This window comes from Mastomys coucha, unplaced genomic scaffold, assembly GCF_008632895.1.
Source record: "Mastomys coucha isolate ucsf_1 unplaced genomic scaffold, UCSF_Mcou_1 pScaffold7, whole genome shotgun sequence".
In the NCBI taxonomy this organism is placed as follows: domain Eukaryota; kingdom Metazoa; phylum Chordata; class Mammalia; order Rodentia; family Muridae; genus Mastomys; species Mastomys coucha.
In genome coordinates, this window is record NW_022196913.1 from 3,617,242 (window position 1) to 3,639,804 (window position 22,563).

Genomic DNA, 22,563 nt, shown 5'->3' on the forward strand with positions numbered 1-22,563 from the left:
CTGTGTCCTGAGGCAGGGAGAGCCTATCTCCCTGCTGTGCCCATGAATCTGAAAGCTGGGGCCTTAGTTTTAGTCAGTGTCCATTGCTGTGAAGAGACCATGGCAACTCTTATCAAGGAATGTGTTTAATTGGGAGTTTAGTCCATTATCAGCATGGCAGGAAGCAGGGTGGCATGCAGGCAGCCATGATGCTAGAAAAGTTGAGAGTTCTACATCTAGATCCATAGGCAGCAGGAAGAGAGAGAGCCACTGGGCCTGGCTTGGGCCATTGAAACCCACAAATCCTCACTGGGTGACATACATCCTCCAACAAGGTCATGCCTACTTCAACAAAAGTGAATCTCCTAAACCATCAAGTAGTGTTGCTTCCTGATGACCAAACATATGAGCCTTTGGGAACCATTCTTGTTTAAATCACTGTATCAGCTGTGATGATTAATATTGGGTTTCTATTTCTTGGATCCAGAATCAACAAAGAGACACAGCTACATTACACATATCTGTAATGGCATTTCCTGGAAAGATGGCTGGAGGGGGAGACATTCCCCTAAAATTGTTGGTGCCTTCCCACAGATCTAAGCAGGTCCTAAGGACAATCTTTTGCTTTTGTCTGCCTGCCTTCACTCCATGCTGGGAAGTGGATCTACTCCATTAGAGGCTGACACCATTGTTCAGTTACATCAGAAGCCACCTTCTTCAGTCCATGGGGACTGTGGCTCTCTAGAATTCCTTCAGGCCTCATCATCACACTGGACCTGCTGCTACATCTGGCCTCAAACATGAGAAGCTGATGGCTTTGTTTTCTCTTCAGGGTGTTGATGTCACTGTTGAACTTCCCACCCTCACCGTGTAAACCGATGGAATAAATCCCTCTTTGTAACTTACATTCATTCTGTTGGTTTTGTTCTTCTAGAGAAGCCCTAGCACACGTCTTTCTTAGCTGCTTCCTCCATGGACAAAGGCATTATACAGTAGCATCTAAGAACAGGACTCCATTGGCAAGTAGTGTCTGAGCCATTGACCCACCACTTACAAACTATAGTGACTTTGGTCATTCATCATTGCTTTGTGTCATTGTCATTGTAGATAATAGGATAATAACTTGCATGTGTGTAACATAATAAGGTGCTTAGCACAATGTGGCTGGAAGATCTGACCTTTCCCTGAGACAGCTGTCCCTGGAACCTGGGAAGGTGTTAGGATTCTTGGCAAGAAGAATTTTGCAAATATGATCAGTATTATAGGCCTTAAAAATGGGTCATTCTAAGTCCATTATTATCATATGAGCATGGTTCTTCTGGGTTATGCTTCCCCCCAGTTCACGTGTTAAAGTCCTAACCTCCAGTACTTCAGGGTGAAGCATATTCGAAGGTAAGGTTTCTATGATAGTTAACATTCAGTGACCTCCTTAGGAGATAGTGGAGCATCCCTTTGAGTGTGTTTGTGGGGATATCTCCAAAATAAGGACTCATAAGGACCGTGAGTGGACTGGTTCCTAGACAGAATCATAACATGATGGCATTACTGGAAGGTGAGGAAGTGGGGCCAAGCTGAAGAAAGTAGTTATTGGGGTGCACCTTCTCTCGCCCTGGCCTCTTCCTGTCTCCTTTCTCTGCCTCCTGGCTGCCATGGTTTGAATTGCTCTATCTGTCACACCTTCTCTATCAGATGGACTGACACCTCTGAAATGTGAGCAAGGTAAGTCCTTCCCTTAAGCTGTTCTGTCAGGGATTTCAGTCACAGCGATAAAAAGTAACTGACATGTCTTTAAAGAAGAATTTTCTTTTAAACTGAGGACTTTAGATGAGCCATACATAGTCTGATATGACAGCTAACCTTCTAAGAAGAGACAGTTAGAACACAGACATTCATAGGGTGCAGAATACTCTGGGCTGAAGGCAGCCATCCACACACCATGATCTCACACTCTTCCCCACAACAAAGACTTCTATCGGGAATCTCTTCACATGGTGATGGAAGCTGAGAAGTGTCATAACCTCCCCACATGCCAGAGAAACACAGCTAGTATTGCTGTTTGGCCAGAGTCTGAAGACCTGAGAATTTGAGACCGATGATGTAAGTCCCATTCTGAGGGCAGGAGAAATGAGATGAGATGTCTCAGCTTTTTCAGAGGAACAGGAAGTAAAAGGGACACATTTTTCCTGTCACCTCTTGTTCTATTCAGGCTCCAGCCGGTGGGATGATGATCACTCAGCCATTTGCCTTACTCAGTTCCCCAGTTCCAAAGCCAATCTTATACCAAAACATCCTCACAGACACACCAGAAGAATGCTTAACCAGCTGATTGGACACTAGGTGGCCAGTCAAGTTGACAAATAGAATTACCACCATGCCTGTCCCACTATCCACAAACACAGCTCACTGTGTCACAAAAGCTGCTCACTGGAGTCTGGCTTGAACAGTGTCTCTGGACATGCAGGGAGGCAGGACCTGCTCCAGCATGGAAGAAGACTGTCTTAGCATTACCATTGTTACAATGGGACACCATGACCAAGGCAACCTTTATAAAGGACAATATTTCATTGGGGCTGGCTTACAGTTTCAGAAGTTCAGTCCATCATCATCATGGCGGGAAGCATGGCAGCATCCAGGCAGACATGGTGCGGTAGAAAGAGGTGAGAGTTCTGCATCTAGATCTGCCTGCAGCCAGGAGCGACTGGCACCCTCATGCAACTAAGAGGAAGTTCTCTTCTGCAATGCGTGGACCCTGACCATGGGAGGAGACCTTTAAAGCCCAATCCCAGAGACAGACTTCCTCCAACAAGGCCACACCTCCTAACAGTACCACTCCCTGTGGGCCAAGTATATTCAAACCACCACAGAAGCCCTACTGAATGTCCTGAGGTAAAAGAGACCTGCCAGTAGGTACCCACTGGGGCAACAGACACCATTAGCTTTGATGCAGACTAAGTCATTTTGGTAGGATTCACAACACCACCAAGCTACACCCACCTGAAGTTATCATCGAATTCCACGATATCCATGTATGATGGCATCATGTAAATTCTAGGTCATATTTCCCAAGTTTTGAAGTTAGTGCTGAATAAACCACCAGGAACGGACAATATTGGGGTTGACTATGTACATGTAGATATTGGTGTCTCCCCCAAATCCATTTGTCAAGACACCCTAAATTTGACAACCATAGGGAGTAAGATGTTTGAGGGGATGTTGGGTTATGGGGTGCAGCCTTTACGAGTGAAATTAGTGCCCTTAGAGAGTTCCCCCTTCCTTCCCACAGCTAGAATAGAGCTGTCTACAACACAGGAAGTGGCTCCTAGCCAGATACCAAATCTTCTGACACCCTGATCTCCAAAGTCCCCATCCCAGAACTACAAGAAATATATTCCTGTCATTTGTAACCCATCAGCGTGTGGCATTTGCTTAGCATACAAGTGGAGTAAAGCTTTCCAAGGCTTGCTTTATCTCGTGTTTCCAACATAGTGGCCACAGCTCCATAGTGTATGTCTGTATTTAAAGCAGAAAGAAAAAAATTAGGGAGTAGAAGTAACCGCGTCTACTTTCACTTTAGTAAGAAAAGCAAAACGTTCCCTCGACACCTCCTTTAGGTTTCATTGGCTAGAGATGAATCACACAGCCACCGCTATTGTAAGAGTTCTTGGGAAAGTGAGGAGGGGCTTGTCAGGATTCATCATGCGGTGCTGGGCATGAGGCCAGAGTGTAAAAAAAACCTGGAGCACAAAATTTGAGAAGGAATGTAATGTAGGCAACAGAAAGATAGCTGGTCTGGGTTATTTTTGAGAACCATCTCTCCATGTAAAACCCTTGTGATTGCGATTTGTGAATGATATCATTGTTGGAGTGCGCAGGAGTTTTCTGGTGGCTGTCATATGTAAATGGTTTCTACAAATGACATCATTGGCAACCCGGCTGAGCAGTCCTGTGGTCTGACCTTGGCTCCACCTTGGAGGAGACCAATGAGCCTTGCATGTTCTCCCAGCTGTTCTTCCGGAGCTCTTTGGATGAAGGTATGCAGAGAAGTGTTCCCTTTCCACAGAAAACATTCCAGAGGCTGCCTCCGGAGGCAAAGGGGCAACTGCTGGTTGCCCATGGTAACAAGGTGAACTTTATCCCTGAGTGGATAGCTTTCTGAAGGAAACAGAGACGGTAGCCTAGATGTTTGGTTTTCAGTAAGATTCTATTTAGTGTTTTTTTTTTTTAATTATTCAAAAGAATAGAAAAGTGAAAGTGAGGGCTAAGCCTCTCCCAGTCTCTTCTATCCATCCTCAGGTTTACTTAAAAAGCCTTTTCAGACCAGGCTAGCAGGGAGAAAGACTAAACAGGTGGACATTGCTCCGTACAGTTCTGATACTAAACAGGGGAATCGTTTGTTACCCAAAGGTAAGGTGAAGTGATTTGCAAGGAACACAGCGTTTAGTGAGTGTTTAGTAGCACCAGCCACGTTGTTCTGACAGGGAAGACAGCTTGAAAGCAATGAACACATTTGTTTTAGGCTGTGACATCTATTCCGGCCGTGACAGAATTCCTGAAGACGTAAGTTAGCCAGGAAGAGGTTTGATTCCGCTCACAGTTTGGTGATGGGGAAGGCATGAAGCCCGAGGCAGCCAGTCACATGATAGTGGCAGACAAGGAGCATTCTACCAGAAGCCAGTCAGCTTTTCATCCTTGAGCCCTACATAGCCCATAGTCAGCCGGCCAGATGCCTAGTCTCAACAACCTCCTGGAACGGCGCCATCAGCCAGAACCAAAGGCTCAGACGCGTGATAGGCTAGAGGGGATATTTCACAGCCAGACCCTAAGAAACCATCTTTAGATTAAGATGATAAAGAGGACGCATCCCCTGGCTTGGGGCTTCTTTTCATCTCTCAGCCTCTCTGGCTGGACAAGTTTCATAACAGAGTCCCAGGGCCTGGGCTCCTCCTACCCCTCCAGAACATGGGTGGCAATGCAGCTCTTTTTCAGAGTCAGAAAGGATGTACAAGCCCTGCTGGCTCTCTCAATTACAGCACACATCTTCCTGGTCCCATGTCCTCTTTGGACGCAGCCTTTGATTTTTCCACCTCATTCTGTGGGAAGAGCCTCTGCCTTGCTCGCAGGCAGTTGAGTGCATCTGCGTCTGTGGAGAGCTGGCAGCCTGGAGCACCTTCAAGCACCACACTTTTACTCCGGTAAGAGCCGGTGGGAAATGGAGCTGGAGACGGTAACGCAAATTCTCCAAGTGAGGAGTGTGGGGCTCTGACAGTGATGCCAGTCAAATGTGAAGATGGCACTTGGAGCAAATGGCCCAGGGGGACTGAGTCATGGCTCCCTGATCATAGGACACACCTCCCTTTCCAGGGATGGGCCAGGGCATAAACACTTTAGTTGCTGCAAAGGACAAAAATGTAGCCTTTCAAGAGCATCGCATCAATGTTCTAGAATATGGATTTTGCAACTCAGTTGAGGTCTGCTTTTCTTACATGTACTTTGGCTTATTATGGTCCATCTAGGAGACTCTGAAAACATAGCATGAGTTAATGCAAATTGAGTCCTGTTAGTTTCTTTTGGCAGAATCATCTCAAATCAACAGGAAATTGCTTTCCTGTGTTTGCTTCTTCCCTGTTGGATCCATTGCAGTTGCTGGCTCCATTTGACTCTTCTCTCTTCATGGGTTATTATTCGAAAATATGTCCTGCGCATACCCCAGCCAATCACTGTAACACATCAAGTCTCCATATACCCTAGCCAATCACTGTGACACATCAAGTCTACGTATGACTTGTGACTTGTGTGTATATGCGTTTGCTTACATGTAGAACGTGCAGTGATAAGTCCAGGGGTACAGGGCACAGGATGGCAGGGGCTCTGTCTCCTTGCCAGACCCACCGTAAGAACAGACTGTTCACACCTACCATTAATACCACCTTTCCCAGTGGGGTGGGGAATCCATCTGGCCAAGTGATGTGGAGCGAAGCCTTTCTTCTTAGACAGTAGACTTCCCTGCCTGGTACTTCCAACCCCAAATCCATGGCCCCTTCTCAGCTCGGACCTACATATGTAAGTGCAAGGCTCCTTGTGGTGAGAAAAATGTGAGCCAGGAAAGGCAGAGACAAGTTTGCCCCAGAACGCCATGGTCCACTGAACTCCAAGAAACTGAGAATTTAACCCTGGAAGTCGGCTTCAGTGCTTATGCACTTATGTGGAGTGTTCCTTAGCAGAACGACCACATTCCGATGAGGGACTCCCTACTCTGCTTTATAACCTTCCTTGTTAATTCAGCATACATTCACTAGTGGAGGTGCAGGTGAGGAGCCAGGGATGGAGGGGCTTCACATTTGTAAAGGCCAGAGGTCAACCAGGGCATCATTATTTAGGAGCCGTTCATTCACCTTGTTCTTTTACACTGGGTCTTCCTATGCAGCCATGTTTGGCCTGGAACTCACAGAGACCTTGCCTGCCTCTGCCTCTCAAGTGGGATTAAAAAAGGTGTACACATAATTCCTGGCTTCCACTTTGTTCTCTGGCACAGGGTCTCTCACTGGCACCTGGGGTTCAGGGATTAAGCTAGGCCCACAGGCTTGTTTCTGACTTTCCAACATTGGGCTTTCAAGCACATGACATTATGCCTGGAATTTTTAGGTTGGTGCTAGGTTCAAACTCAGGCCCCATGCTCGTATGGCAAGCAGTTTACTACGGAGCTACCCACACACCCTGTTTATAACTTTTAAATATACACAGAATATAGACCTCCATTATCTTGTCATGAATTAGAATGTTTTGAGGTCTGATAATAGCACAGTTTCATTTCTTAAAGAGTCTATCATTTAGAGTTACAGATTAAGACACAGATGAAATGAGATAAGTATCGGAAAAATTATGGGTGAGATGATATAGGCAGACAAGACTGGCTGTGTGTTTACAATAATTTAAGTCAGGGACAGGGATTACTAGGCATTTAAATATGCTTCAACCCTTCTGCTTTTCAAAAGGTGTATTTTTTAGGAACTGGGGACATGGCTCAGTTAGTGAAGTGCTGAGCTCAGATCCCATCACCGTGTCAAAGTCAGGTATGGCGGTGGGTGTAATTATAGATGTGGGGTGGGGTGGGGATGGGATGGGGGCCTAGTGTATACAGCTTATTAGCCAGCTAGACTACCTGCATTGCTGAGCTCCAGGTTTGGAGAGAGCCTGTCCCTCAGAACAATAGAAAGCAATGGAGGAAGAAAGGTAACATCACCTCTGTCCTTCACATACCACACGTGTGCACTAATCTGCATGCATACCATGCACACACCCACATGAACATGTAGATACACCACACCACACCATACTTTTTAATAACTTAAAAAAATATTTTTATTGGTATGTGTGTGCATGCGCACATGCCCACATGATATCCGTGTATGCTCTCAGGCATGTGCACAGTGATATGCATGTGGAGATGAGAGAGCATTCTCACCTTTGACCACGAGATTTGGGAATCAACCTCAGTTTGTGTGGCAAGTGGTGTTACCTGCTGCCGTCACTGCATGAGCCCATACATGAAACATTCAAAAGGTCTTCTTTAAAAAATCATTCTGGTTTTGTCTGTGTGACCTTAGAAAAGTGATGTGTTGGTTACTTTCATTTTGCTGGGGATTGAAATGCCTGGCATATAGGACTTAAGAAGGAAAGACCTATTTGGGTTCATGGTTTCACGGGGTCCCATTGTGAGACCCTTTGTGACAGGAAGCACATGGCAGAGTAATGTAGTAGGAGCCTGTGTGGCTGAGATTCCTTCCTTCATGGTGAACAGGAAGCAGAGAGAGAAAGAATGGCGCCCAGGACAAGCTATTCTGTAGGATTTGCCGCCCCCCACCCCCTAGTAACTTCCTTCCCCCAGCTAGGTCCGACTGATGACAGTTGCAGACCCTTCCAAAACAATGCACACAAAATTGAGTAGATCACCAACTAGGTGCAGGAGTGCCTGTGGGCTAATTCATATACACGTCAGAGTGACCGTTAAAAAAAAAGTTGAAAGTTTTGTTAAAAGCATTGGAAACTTTTAAGAAAAAGTATGCAAACCTGAGAGGATGGCACAAAGAATGCATTCCCACACACCCCTGTCCTCCTCTGCACCCAAGGCCTTACCCCCTGTAAGCATTCACCAAAGAGGTGTTCCCATCCATGACTACCACTAAAGAGTCCACAGTTATAGTACTGTTCACTTTGGGTGCTGTGCATCCCATGGGCTTAAACGAGTTTATGATGATGTGTACCCATGTTTATAGCACCAGACCAAATAGTTTCATGGCCCCAGATTTCCCTCCAAGGAGTGATTCACTATTCCATACAACTTTTGGTGTTATGTTCCTTTTGTTTTTTTTTTAATGTAGCTCAGTCTGTTTTAATTTTCTTGAGCTTTTTTTTTCCTCTTGGCCCATGGTATATGAAGTTTGCAGTATATCTTGCTTAATCACTAAGTATTTTAGAATTGTAATTATAAGTAATTATAATATAGTATAAGTAATTGTAAATAATAAATAATTATTATTTCACCTATCTTTCTGGTCTTGCCTTTTAATATATTTCCATTGTAGTCTGATAAGAGCAAATACTGCATGATTTCTACTCTGGTGTGTGTGTGTATGTGTGTGTGTGTGTGTGTGTGTGTGTGTGTATGTGTGTGTGTGTGTGTGTGTGTGTGTGTATGTGTGTGTGTTACATTCATGTAAGGGTTCTTTGGAAAGTCAATCGTTGTCAGATGGTGTTTTGCTAAAGCAGACATGTGAAGGAACATTTTGCTTCAGTGGACACAGATGAAAGACTAAGACAGACTCGTGAAGGAACATTTCATTCAAGTAGACACAGGTGAAAGGATGTTCAGCTAAAGCAAGCACGTGAAAGGACACGTGATGAAGGATTCTTCACTACAGGCATGCATGTATTGGTCCGCCTTACACTGCTTAGTTGAGCTGCATTTGTTGGGACTCTATAGAGAGAAACACACCAAAAAAGTTCGGATGGGGTGCTGCACTTCTTGCCGCTTCTCTGGGCTCTGGCTGATTGGCAGAATGATGTCAGCTGAGACAGACACGCATGCTAAGGCTGAGACAAGAACCGTGGAGGATCTGCAATATTTGGAGAGAGTATAAAAAGGACTCAGTGGACAGTGACAGAGGCTTGGCTGGATTTGCTGGTAGAACTAGCTGTGCAACGCTTGTTGGTATCTCATCTTCACTGATCTCTTCACTGAGGGAGGCACAGCTGAAATTTTCTGGTGTTCCTGTTGGCCCTGGCCCAACACCAAAAGTTGTATGGAATAGTGAATCCCTCCTGCTGACTTGCGCAGATTGGGCTGAGGCCTGGCTGTTCCTGCTAGGCTGTGCCACCACTGCTGCTATCCCAACACTACCGGTCTGCTGGTATATCCATAAAATGCTTTCGAGGGGATCCAGTTGCTGCTGATCTTCAAACTGAACTGCTGGTTTCCTGACAACACAGATGGGAGTTACTCCAAAGAGCCATTTCTAAATGGGTCCACTTCCCCTGTATCCTTTCTTTTCTTCTACCCCTGATGGGTGGTGGGCTAGAAGGGAGGTTAAAGCGTTTAAGAACCATCATTAAAAGTAGGCTTTGAAAAAATTAAGATTACATCTGATTAGTATTCTTTTAAATTTACTTATGTATAGGCATGTTGTTGTATGACCTAGAATATGATCTGTATTGGAGGATGCTCCATGTCAATGTGAGAAGAAACTGAGTCCTGCTGCTGTTGGATGACATAGTACAGATGTCACTCATGTCCAGTTTACAGTGGTGTAGTTGTCTCAGCTACATTTTTGCAATTTAAAAAAAACCAAAAAACAAAAATAAAAACAAAACAAAACAAAACCTGTGTCCTGTAGTTCAGCTCCATCCTTACTGGTTTTATGATTCACCTCTGAGTCCATTTCTTTTTTAAAAGTGATTTGTTGTTGTTGTTGCTGAGTGTTTTAAATTTATTTTTATTTTTTTATTATATGTGCATTGGTGTGTTGCCTGCATGTATGTCTGGGTGAGGGTGTCAGATCTTGGAGTTAAAGACAGTGGTGAGCTGCCATGTGGGTGCTGGGAATTCAACCAGGGTCCTCTGGAAGAGCAGTCAGTGCTCATAACCACTGAGCCATCTCTCCAGTCACAGTGAGTCAACTTCTTGAGAGGGGTGTGGCAGTCTTCGACAATGGTGGAGGACTTGTGTATCTTCCCTGGACACTTTCTCAGATCCATCGTGGCTCTGGGTGCTAATGCTGTTATATCCTCTGAGAGAAGTGACCCCTCTGGAACTGTAGAATAGCTCTCCTCATTCATGACACTTCCCTTCCTTTCTCTAAGGTCAGATCTATCTGAAAGCTATTCTAGCTTTTTAAAATTAGTATCAGCATGACAAATCCCACCCATTTATTTTTTAACATGTGCATTTTTATATCTAAACTGGGCATCTTTTAGATAACTTACAGCTGGTTTCCTTTTTGATTCATTCCGACAATCTTTGTTTAGATGTTTTCTGTGTGTCCCCTTTGGTCTTTGCATCCGACTCTTCCTTACCTTTGCCTGTTTCTTATGATTTTAACTGCCCTCTTCCCCCCTTCCCCTCTCTTCCTCCTCCTCCCCTCCCCTCATCTTCCCTTCCTGCCAGCGATGGAACCAGGGTCTTATGCACACCAAGAGCTCTACCCTGTGCCCAGCCCTGACTGAGCATCCTCTCTGATTCCATTTTTCTCTACTCCTTTAGCCTATCTTTCCTTCTTACCTGTCTTTCCTTTTTTAAAGTGCTTGTCCCAGACTTTCCATCGATCCACAGACACTCTCAAATGACACTTTGCCACCTTGTTGGCTCCTGTGAGTACAGCACAAGAACAAGATTAATTCTCTCATCTTCTGTGTTTTCCTGGCATGATGGTATTCCCCTTAGATATCAAGTATGTGTGTGCATGCACACTTTACATAACTATTCTTATTTTGAACAAGTTAAAACTTTTAATATTAGATCAGTTAATAAAAAATATGAAGTTATTATCCTCATTCACTCTTTCTCCTGCATTCTTCCTCCCTCCATGGAGATCTCACTTTCTGCCATATAGAAGTTTTCTTTTCTCCAGGCAGCTGCTTCTTTTGGAGTTTCTTGCAAGGGCCTGTCAACAAATTCCACTCCACCTTTGTTTATCTGATGAAGTACTTCTCCTCAGTTTTGAAGAATAGTTTCACAGTGTCATTTCCACATGGTTCTCTTAGAACCCCTCCCCACATGCACTCACATGACTCTTTGGTGCTTAGACCCCCCCCCCACACACACACACAAATACGAATACACTCACGTGCCCCTCCCCCGACACCCCAGTGACCCTTTGGTGCTTACCCACAGTCCACTTCATCCCTTAGAACTCTTCACATCATAATGAGAGTTACTTTCACATTTCAGGTCTGATAAATTCACCATTCATGTAATACCCAAGTTCTTTTTTTTTTTTTAAGTACTCGAGTGCATGCAGTGTGTGTGTGTGTTTTCTCATTTTCCTTGTAGATGTATTAGAATTGGCTTCTATTGTTTTCTTGACCATCAGACAATTAATGTTCTGGGTAAAATGCCGAGCTCCGGCTGAGCAATACTCTGGTCACGTGATACTGGGGGTAGGGGCTCTTTGCAGGGCTGGAGGATGCTGCAGACCTCAGGAGGGCTTCTCACATGGTGGTATGCGCAGGCGCGGGTGGTTGGGCTGGGCAGTCCCTGCGCCGGCCAGAGAGGATCTGAAGATCTTGGAGGTGAGCCCTGACTCCCAGGCTCCCCTGTGATCAGACCTCGTTGTGAAGTTTCACAGCACTTCAGAGGAGTTCATTCCCTCCTGGTGGAGATTTTTCTCTATGACCCTCCAAAGCAAGCCTACTTGAATTCTGAAGGTAAGAAGTGTAGGGCTCCCCCAAGACTGGATCCCTTTAAGCCGTTTCTTCCCCAGACTGGCCTAAGCCAACCCTTAAGCAGTAGGAGCCTGCGTTGAATTGTGTAGGCAGTGTCCTGTGAGTGTGATGTCCGTGTGTACCACTCCTCGGGTGCAAGGCGCCTTATTTCACAGTGGAGGAAATGAAGGCTCACTGGGGATCCAGAGCCTTCCTGGGACCCAGCAGCATGCGACCGAGGCTGAACCCAAGGCCGCAACAGTGACTCTCATGTGTCTCTCTGCCTAGTGCCACCTCCAGGTGACCCCGTGGCTTCCTGAGTAGCAATAGCTTCCGCACACCTTTACTCACACGCTCAGCAGTTGTCTGGTCTATGGTGTTTGGAGCTCAACAGAGGAAGGGCACTTAACCATCCTCAACGGCCTACCCAGCGCATGCGCAGCAGGATTTTCCCCCCAACAGGGGACTGACTGATAGCTCCCAGGAGACAAGCCGGCTGGTTCACATTGCCCGAGGAGATTTTCCTTATTGTCTCGTTTTGAGTTGTTGTTGTATTCTCATTGGCTCAAAATTTGGAGCATGCCACTCAAGGGCAAAGAATTCTCAGAACTCTGCCCAGTGATTGCTAAGCTCATTTGCTGTCATAGCAACTGTAGAGTTTGCTCCACCTCCTCTCTTTTCCTGGAGACAGGCTAGTCTCAAATTCAGTACCCTGGAGCCTCAGTCTCTTGAGTGCAGGGATTACAACCATAGATACCACCACACCTCTAAGCGGCCTCTGAATTTTACAGCAAGCCTCGCTTTTACCTGAGGCTCACAAACACCTGTGAGGACAGCCGCCACTGCTATCATCTGAAAGTAGAGAACAGCTGAGTCAAGGGCTCAGCCAGGTTTTACAGAGATAGGGACAGAGATAGATGAGAAATAGTTTCAGCACTTGCTTCTGGCAAATTGCTTCTGCCATGCGGCCCCTAGTGGCAGGATTCGCATACAGGCTCAAGTGCGCCTCATTAGAATGCCTTCAACACTTAGTAACAATCTGCACGTGGACAGGAGCACAGTATCTGTCGCTCTGCTGACCTTTAGGGTGAGTCGATCTTTCACGTTGCCGTCCACAGGAAGGAAGGAAGGAAGGAAGGAAGAAAGGAAGGAAGGAAGGAAGGAAGGGAGGAAGGGAGGGAGGGAGGGACCGGCGGGCGGGCAGGCAGGGCAAGCAATGCCCATTGAAAACGAACAGAGCACATTTGGGTAACTACAGCGTCCCCTCTGCTGATGGCCCTCAGACCAGTGCTGGTCGGGCAGGGTGTGCATAGCCAGGGAGCCTACGATGAGCCCAGATAAAAGGTAGTTGAGAAGGAAACTTATTTAAAAGAGAAACAGATCTTATGTGATGATGCAGTCTCTGGTCCAGTTGGTCCCCGCGATCACATATATGACCCACCAACCCCTCCCCACAGCTGGCTCCTGATTCGTGGTTCTATCCACATCCTGTGCGATCTTGTCCAGCCAGCCAGCATAAGGCTCCTCTTGGTCTGGAATCCTCTACCCCAGAGGCAAACTGGTTCACTTCTTTCTCTCTTGTCTGATTCTCAGTGACAGGGAAGGCACTCAGTAGGATAGGCAAGGGAGTTTTAGATACTAAGTTGTTTTGTCCCTACAGGGTCATTGGGGACCCGAGGTCCATGCCCACACTGCCTCCTAGCCATGAAGGCCTTCTTTGCCAGCAGGATTGAGTTAGAGTCATTCCATCATAGCTAATTTCCAGTCTACATGGAGACAGAAAAAGTAACGCAAGAAGTTTCTTCTTGAAATGATCTGTAACTTACACAAACCATTTTCACCAGTTGTGGGCCAGAATCTAGCCAGTCACACCCAACTGCAGTGGGTTCTGGGGAGCATACTTTCTGATCTGCAGATCTTGTACCCAGCTGTCCTTAGGAAAGGGTTCCATTGGTTAAAAGAGGAAGGGAAGACGCAGTGAGGTACAGTTCACCGTCTGTGCCTCTAGCCTGGGATGTAATTCCCTGTACTCTTTACTGTCCAGAAATGAGGCATTTTCTGTATCTCAGAATCCTGCAGCCCAGCCCAGATGGCATAAGGGCATTCACTGGGATGCTATCCTTTCTTTAGGCTGGCCATTCGAAACAAGAGTCCCACTAGTCCAGATCTTCAGTAGCTATAACAACAGACTGCCCATCATTTATCTGGCTTCCATTTTGTGCTAATTACTCTTTGAAGCTATCTCCTTTGGCTCAATCTTCACAAACCCCATGGGAGCAAATATTAAAACAACTCTGTTCTCTGTCAAGAGAGGCTTCTAAAGGCCAACATTTAGGGACCTCTCTCACCACCTCTCTAATTCCCCAGGTTTGCTCCAACCCAGTCCCTTAAAAAGAAGGTGAAAAGGTGGCTTTTTGCGAAGCACAAGGACACCCATGAGCATGCTAAGCAGCTTAATTAACTCCGAGTTTGTTGTAGGATCAGTATGTCTTTGGAAATTAGAAATCTCCAAAGTAGAGAGCATGTGCCTCTGGAAGAGCAGGATAGCTCCCTGGAATGGGAAGCCTGTATTTGACCTTGGCCCACGTTTATTTCTATCTCCTACACCAAACATTACCATTGGGCATGTGCGTTACTGAGTGTGCTCTGTCACTGGCACAGTCGTAAACACATTTAATTTAAAAACAAATACATATGGAAGTACTTGTTGGGCATCCTTGCTTAACAGAATGCATGACCCCCAACTCTGGGAAGCAGACTCCAGCCTGCTTCCGGCCCCCCACCATCCCCATCCCCACGCCCATAGGGAGAGGGAGGTGTGACCGTTCTGTAGCATTTTGCACCAGGCCAGGGTGTGCAATTCTGCTGCTGCTGGGAAGGCACACTGGCTTGACCCATCACAGGCAGCAGGGACATTCTGGCAGCCAATTACAAATCCACGCAGAGCTGGGAGAAGGTGCCAACACTTCTCCAGGCTCCCCTGGGATCTCTTTTCCAGTGTGCAAAATGGGCCTCCCCAGGGCACTTTTCTCTGTCCTCTCCTGAGTCCCTGCTCTGACGCTTCCTCAATCTGTGCCCTGTGAATAAATTGCCAAGTCTCCTTCCTTCACATCCCAGCAGGGGCTAAGCCAGCAGCCTCCTTTCCTGGGAATACTCTTTACTTCTGTCTTAGTCTGTTCCGGCTGCTGTAGCCAAGTGCTCGGTCTGAGGGCCTTGAGCATCGAGGACTTATTTCTCATAGTTATAGGAGGCTGGAAATCTAAGATTGAGAGACTGGCTTATTCAGTTTTGGGGATCTTTCTCTTCTTGCAAGGCTACCAGACTATTTGATCAAGGGCCTTCCCACATGGCCTTGTTTACTGCAGCTACCTAAAAGGCCTGTCTCCCAACACAACACTAGGATTGAAAGGGGAAGCACTGTATGTGCCCCATAGCACCCATTCAGCATAACTCTCAGTGATGACAGGCCACTGTTACTTCCCTATGTAATGGCTTGCTTGGGTTACCCCAAACCCTTATGCTGGTGTGGGAAACACAGTACCTTGGCACATGAGTGCTTGGAGAGAGGTTCTTTCCAGATGTAGCAAGTTAAAATGAAGCTGTTAATAGTGGAGGGAGGTTGTCATCTGACTGATGTGCTTTTAAAAAGAGGAAATTGGAGATATACACACACATACGCACACACGCACGCACGCATGCACACACGCACACACACACACACACACACACACACACAAAAACACAGCCCATGTGAACATGAAGCAAGATCTGCAAAGCAATTCCAGAGATGAGGGGAAAGGCAGGAAACAGGCCCTGGTTCTTGTCAGAAGGGGCAGACCCAGACTGTACTTTTTTGTTGGATAGGGGCAGACCCAGACTGTACTTTTTTGTTGGATTTCCAGCCTCAGAGTCTCACTCCCACCCTGTTCTGTGCTGGTTAGGGAACAAGACCTTCTGTTATGTCTGTGAACAGAGACCATTAGAGGTCTCTAACTTCCGCGCAGTGGAACCTGCCGGTGTCTGAGACGTCAGATGATGAATCAGGGAGGCTGTGTCCTTTGCTCTCTGGCCCTCCACCATTCATTCTCCTGGGTAATTGCCAGTGTCTGTTTCTTTCTCCAGGCTCATGCTCTAAACAAGATGCCTCTGGCAGGAGGCCCCGGAAGATGGAGTCTCCAGGTCCGGTGTGACTACATTGTTCCTGACTTAGGAAGCTAAGACACAGAATCACCCAGAAGCCTGAGAGCTTCCTGTTGGGTTACTCGTTTTACAATCTATATTGAAAAGAGTTGACTAATGTAACTATCCCTTGATAACAGGACAAGGGATGTTTGCCCTTCACAGACATAGGCTGACTGTCTGTGTGTCTCTTTCCATTGTTTTTGAAGGGCCCCTTTCTCTCAATAAAAACAACAAACACGTCACACAGAGCCCTTCAGTTTCAATATCTGAACTTTGTCGGCTGTCGATTCTGAGTTCTCTGAGTTCTGGGACCTTCCTCTTTCCTTCTGAATCTATGTGCTTCTCTCTTTGTTACAATGTGAGGTTTCAGCCATCTCCTATGATGAGAAGTCTCAGCCCCCATGCTTAGGGGAAACAGTGACATTTCCGCCTTGCCCTGGTGAGGCGTCAGAAGACATGCACAGTGCTGATCTGACATGCACTGGGAGTTCTGGTCTACTGTCACCTTGAGGGCTCACCTGCCCTCTCTCAATCCAGCCTGCCAAGCCGGGACTACAGAGGTACCTGCCACAGGACTGCACGATGCCTGAGTTAGTTCCCATAGCTGTTGGCAAGGATCCTCAGTGACACAGCCCCTTGTTAGAGCTGCCCAGTATCTAACAGCCATTTGAATAAGTACACACTTTATTCTAGGTTTTTTTTTTTTTTTTATGTCCAACACCAAATTCACTTTGAGAACAATGCCTGATACACAGTCCTTGCTGGAATGTCTGTGTGGGTTCAGTTGGAAGGTAGAGATCATCAAGTGACTTGAACACAGGGAAGATATGTATAAAGAATTATTGAACAGCAAGAGCAGGTAGCTGTAGGTGTGGGATACTGGTGGGCTCCCTTGAGCTGAGAGGGGATGCAGGGCAAGTTTAAAGGGGATCAGCGTCATGTAGCAGACCAGCAAACACAGTACAATGGGAGAAAGATTTATTTTGCTCATGGTTGCAGAAGTGTCAGTCTACCATGGTGGGGAGGTTTTGGTGAAGCAAGATACAGCACACGATTGAGGCCAGGAAGCAGAGAAAATGCAAACAGGATCATGACTGCAAGCATGACCCAGGGGACTTACTTGCTCTAACTAGACCTCACCACTCCGAGGTGGACAGCAAACATTCAACAATGAGCCTGTGGAGTGCATTCAATATCCAAATCATATTGAGGGGTCACCTCTCAACCAGGAGAGCAAGATTATAGGGTACTGGGCAATACAAACTGTGCAGGGTGGCCTTGCCTGCAGCAACACCTTCCAGTACAGGGCTGAGCAGGATACACAGAGGTCAAGGCATAGCTGCTGACCTAAGGCTTGGAGCATACTTTGTATTTTGGAGCATTTCTTTGTAGGGGGACCTTCAGCAAAGTAGTCATTAGGGAGATCCAAGGCCCTGAAGCTCCTACCTGTGTGCTAGGGCAGAGGGCCACAAGGTGTTCTCTGCACCTCAGCCATGCATAGATACAGGCAGGAACAGAGTACAAAGGAGTCCACACAGTAAAATGCACAGTATCCCTCTCCTGCCCTCTACTGGCAGATCTGAGCATTGCACTTATGCTAATGGAGACTGGTTCATGAGAGACCTCCCAGCTGTCACAGAGCAGTTAGCCGATAAATTGAAACCCCAGGCTACAAACTGTGGTATTTACCCACAAGGTTGAGAAACATAGAGTTATTAGGATTATTTTTTAGAAAAACTGTTTAGTTGGCATTTCCTCAGGGGTTTAGTGGCATTGAACACCTTGTCATTTTTTGCATATTGTGTTATTTACATGCCACCTTGTCATCGGCATGTATGTCATCCACTCGCCTTGCACAGAGAGGCCTTTATCCAAGTCCTTTGTCCACTTTTGAGTAGGATTATTTGGTGTTTACCCAATGTTTGTTGCCATTGTGTTGAAAGAATGTCTGTACACTTCGGATAGTCATTCCTGATAGTCTAGGTAGGCTGCGAATATCTTCTCAATGTCACTGGTTGTTCTCTCTGCCATGTGCAACATTCGGCCTCCCATAGTCCCGCTTCTCTTTTGCTCATTGCAAATCATCAAAAAGTCGGCACATTCCTTCCCTGCCATTTCTCTCAGGAGTTTTTATATTTTACAGCTTAGACCCTTAATCCATTGTTGATTTGTTTTCTGGAGGAATGGCATAATGTTGGGGTTCAATTCCACCCTTCTTTACTTGACTGTCTAGTTTTTGTAAGACCAGTTGTTCAAGAGACCGTTCTTGTCCCAGTGACTGTTCCTGGCTTCCCGTCAGAGAGACCAGTTGACAGTTTTGTGAGTTCATTTCATGGATCACTATCCCATTCCATTATTTCTTGAACATGGTTTTTTAAGTTTGCATGTGTTTGTTTATTTATAGAGTATGTGCATGTGTGTGCTTTTGTGCATATGTGGGCATCCGGGGCAACTTGCAGGAAGCAGTTCTCTCCTTTACCGTGTGTGTTCAGGAACTAGCTTGGATTGGCAAGCTTGGTGGCAAGTGCCTTACCATCCCAGCAGTTTCTGTACATGTGTTTATTCCAGGCCCATACTGGCTGGTGCTGGTTTGAAAGAGAGCTTCACTATATAATCCAGGATGGCCTTCAACTCATCCTCCTGCCTCAGGTTTCTAAATTCTGGGATGATTGGCAGGTGCCACCATACTGGCAAACAAAGCTTGTTTTGTTTACTGTAGATCTTAATATATTTTGAAATCAGGAAGAATAATTGCTTCTTGCTTTGATATTCTTTCTCTAGATTTCCTTGACTCCTTTGGGCCCCATGTGAAATACAGGATTATTTATTTTGTTTCTGTTAACAGTGAGTTTTTTTTTTTATGGAGATTGTAATGAGTCTGTAGATAGAGTTTGTAGATAAGAATTTGAAAAATATTACCTTATGTTTTGTACTCTTTTTGATGCTGCCATATGCTGGATTGTCTTCATTTCCCTTTGGGATGGTTTGTTGCTGATGTATAAGATGCCATTTATGGTTGTATGTTGACAGTGTATCCTAAATTTTTTCTGAATTTGTTTGTATTATTATTATTATTATTATTATTATTATTATTATTATTATTAGTTGTAGTGATGTTTTGATAGAGTCTTTAGGATTTTCTAGATGTTAGGCCACACTGTCTATTCACAGAGCTTTATTTCTTTCATTACGGTGTGGATGTCTTTGTTTTCTTTTTCTTATGCAACTGCACTGGTTAGGATGTTTAGTACTATGTTAAGGTGGCCATTGTGAAAATGCTAATTGTAGCAAGTGTAGGTGAAGATGTTCAGGAACACTTGTCAGTGGGAATGTAAAATGGTGTAGCCATTGTAGAAAACAGCATAGAGACTGTAAAACAAAACTAAACTAAAATAAAACAAAAAACAAAACTGCAGAGCCATCATATGAACCAACAACCCCAGTCCTGTTTATACATACATACATACATACATACATACATATATACATACATACATGTGTGCATGTGTATGTGTTTATAGAGAGAATAAAATGAAATAAATTGGGGTTTTGTTTGTTTGTTTTTGTATTTTGGGACAGGGTTTGTGTGGCCCTGACTGTCCTGAAACTCATTCTGTAGATCAAATTTATCTAAGTCTCAGAGATCCACCTGTGTCTGCCTTCCAAATTTGGGATTAAAGGCATGGACCACCATGTGGTTTAAACCTACTTTCTTGAAGAGATATTTGTCCTCCCATGACCAGTGCGTTGTTGTGAAAGCCCATGAGCAGTGACTAGGTAATGGCAGTACAGAACACACATACCATGGAGCTAGTTAATCCTTGCAAAGACAGAAGCCTGGATGTTTTTGTCAACACAGAAGAATATGGAAGTCAAGATGCTAAGTGAGATGAATTAGTCACAGACAGATAGATCCTGCCTCCTTGTCCAAAGTATTTTTAAAAACTCATGGAAGTGCAGAAAAGAGCATGGTTGCCTGGGGCTGAGGGTGCGACACAGGGGTTCCTCCCAGTTGGCCTGACTTTCAGTTGTATAGCTGAGGAACACCTGGAGTTTTCCTTTGCAACAAAACATACACATAGCTAATCGTATGGTAATTAAGAGGAAGGCAGATGTACTGACACATGACTGGAATCCCAAGGCTTGGGGAGGTCAGGGCAAGAAGACTTGGCCTTCTGGGTCAGCCTGAGCTATGTAGTGAGATCCCGTTTCAAGAGAAACAGAAATGAGAGGGTAAATCTTACCTTAGAAGTTACCTGGCTGGAGAGATGGTTCAGAGGTTAAGAGCACTCACTGCTCTTCCAGAGATCCTGAGTTCAATTCCCAGCAACCACATGGTGGCTCCCAACCATCTATGATGAGATCTGGTTCCCTCTTCTAGCGTGCAGTCATACGTGCAGTCAGAATGCTGAATGCATAATAAATAAATACATCTTTTTAAAAAAGTTGTTACCACCAAAGAAGAAAGAAAAAAAAAAGCAAAAACAAAAACAAAAAAAACCCAAACCCAACAATAACAGCAAGCAAATAAACACAATGAAACAATAAACTCGCAGAGGGAGTTTTGAGGCCCTGGAGATGGTGTTTGTTACCTTGGATTTGGTGAGGTCATCACTGACGAAGCACACGTGTCTGTAGTCATCCATACATTAAGCGTTTGGAGAGTTAGCTGGTGGTAGCTTCCTGGGGCTCTAAACCTAGCCTTCGGCCGAGGCCAGAGACAGCCGAACCTCCAGAGTGCTCGGCCAGCTAGCCTAGCTGAGTCCAGAGCCTCCTATCTAGTGAGAGATCCTGTATGGAGTCGATAAGGATAAGAACAATAGAAAAGACCCATGACGGCCTGCTCCAGTCAGCACACTTGCATTTGTGGGTACATGCGCATGCACAATCATGTACGTGTATCACACACCTACCACGAATAGAAATAAAGACATTAGTTAGACCTCGATGAAGCTGTGCTTTTTCAAAAAGGAGGTCTGTTTAATGCCTCGAAAAATATCTTTGTGATCTGTTTTCTTAGCATGTGCCTAGCATGTGAAGAGTTTCCTTCTAGTATCGGGGATACTGAACTGGGGTTCGCATGCATAAGGCAAGCAAGTGTTCCTCCACTGAGCCTCCTCCCAAGCCTTTCTTCATGATGCAGTAAGTGAGAGAAAGTGAGCTCCTCTGGGAGGCAGCACAGTGTCACAGTAGTCTTATAAGATGAACACACTGCTATGTTTAAAAAGATGGTGCCTGGATGGACGCCCTGCTTCCCACTGCCTCTTGCCCTCCACCCCCACCTTCTTCTTTCTTTTGAGAACAAGAGAGTATAATAAAGAATGGAAGCTTCCAGTTGTCTCCTCTCATCACCTCAGCCATGCCCAGGACGAGCTGGGGAGGAAGTGCTGAAGTGTTTAGAATCACAACCAACAAGCACTGACCCACCCCCTTTCCTCCTTCCTTCCCTGTCCCAATCTCCCATGTGACCTGGGGTTAGCCTCTCTTGGGCCCAGAGAGCTGGAAAGGGCTAAGGAAAGGCCATGAGGAGACCTGATTCCTTGAACCATATGAATCAGTGCCCACTAGTGTCCTGAAAAGACACCGCCCCCATTCCTGGGTCAGGTAAATAGTACTTTCCAATCTCTCTTGCTGGCTTTCATATTGTGATTCTCCACGGGGTCTGTAGCATTTCCTAGTTTTTACAACAAATTCCATGATCTGTTTTGTAGAGCACTGGAAAATCTTACTGAAGATATGGAAGCTACCAGACCATCTTTAGACATGTGTAATCTCACAGCATCTTGGTTTACCCAGACGGCTGACTTCTATTTTAAGTCAAAGTGTTTGCTCATCAAGATGTCTTTGCAGACAGGCACGCTTGCGTGGATACAGCATGCACACATGCGCAAACACACCCATGGACCTGAGACTTTTGCACCCTCACAGGAACAGAGCTCATGGAGGAAGTCCAGTGGGACTCATTTTGTTTGTGTGCTTGGCTGATGGTCCCAGTTTCCACGTTTTATTTGCTCCTTTTGTATCAAGACAGAAGTAACGGTGACTTCCCTTTTATTACTTATTATAATCATTGTGGTATTTAGGCTCATCTGCAAAACACCACTAAGCAGGAGGCATATCATCGGCCTCTTCCCCTGTCAGGGTGAAAGCGAGGGTGTCACCCGTGTCAGATGTCTTGATGAGGCAGAAAGGACACAAATCCTAGCAGGGCAGGTTTCCTGACCTGCTAATAGACAGGCCCTGGTTTCCTCTGAAGGGGCTCTCTTGTATTTTCCCAGCTGGTGAGGCCCTGACTCTCTTCTGTCCATTATTACTTTGTATCAAAGGCTGCTGTGCTGAGCAGTCCAAATACGACAGCAGAAGATAGAGCAAGCCCCCATCCAGTGTTCAGACCTGAGGCTCCATTCCGAGGTTAGATGTTTTTAGGTTTTTTATGGAAAGGTTTAACAGCTTCCTTCCTCCCTCCTTCCCTCCTTCCTTCCCTCC

At 45.6% G+C, this 22,563-nt stretch overlaps 2 long non-coding RNA genes across 2 annotated transcripts; one reads left to right on the forward strand and one right to left on the reverse strand.

Moving 5' to 3' along the window:
* Nucleotides 1–8,891: 8,891 nt before the first annotated feature.
* LOC116082452 lies at nt 8,892–12,304 on the reverse strand. The gene is made up of 3 exons (XR_004115315.1): nt 11,360–12,304; nt 10,754–10,840; nt 8,892–9,550 (listed from the first exon to the last, which is right to left on the reverse strand). It is a non-coding gene; the product is annotated as an uncharacterized LOC116082452 (long non-coding RNA).
* On the forward strand, nt 11,681–16,325 carry LOC116082451. Its single transcript, XR_004115314.1, has 2 exons — nt 11,681–11,898; nt 16,018–16,325. It is a non-coding gene; the product is annotated as an uncharacterized LOC116082451 (long non-coding RNA).
* The last annotated feature ends 6,238 nt before the right edge of the window (nt 16,326–22,563 follow it).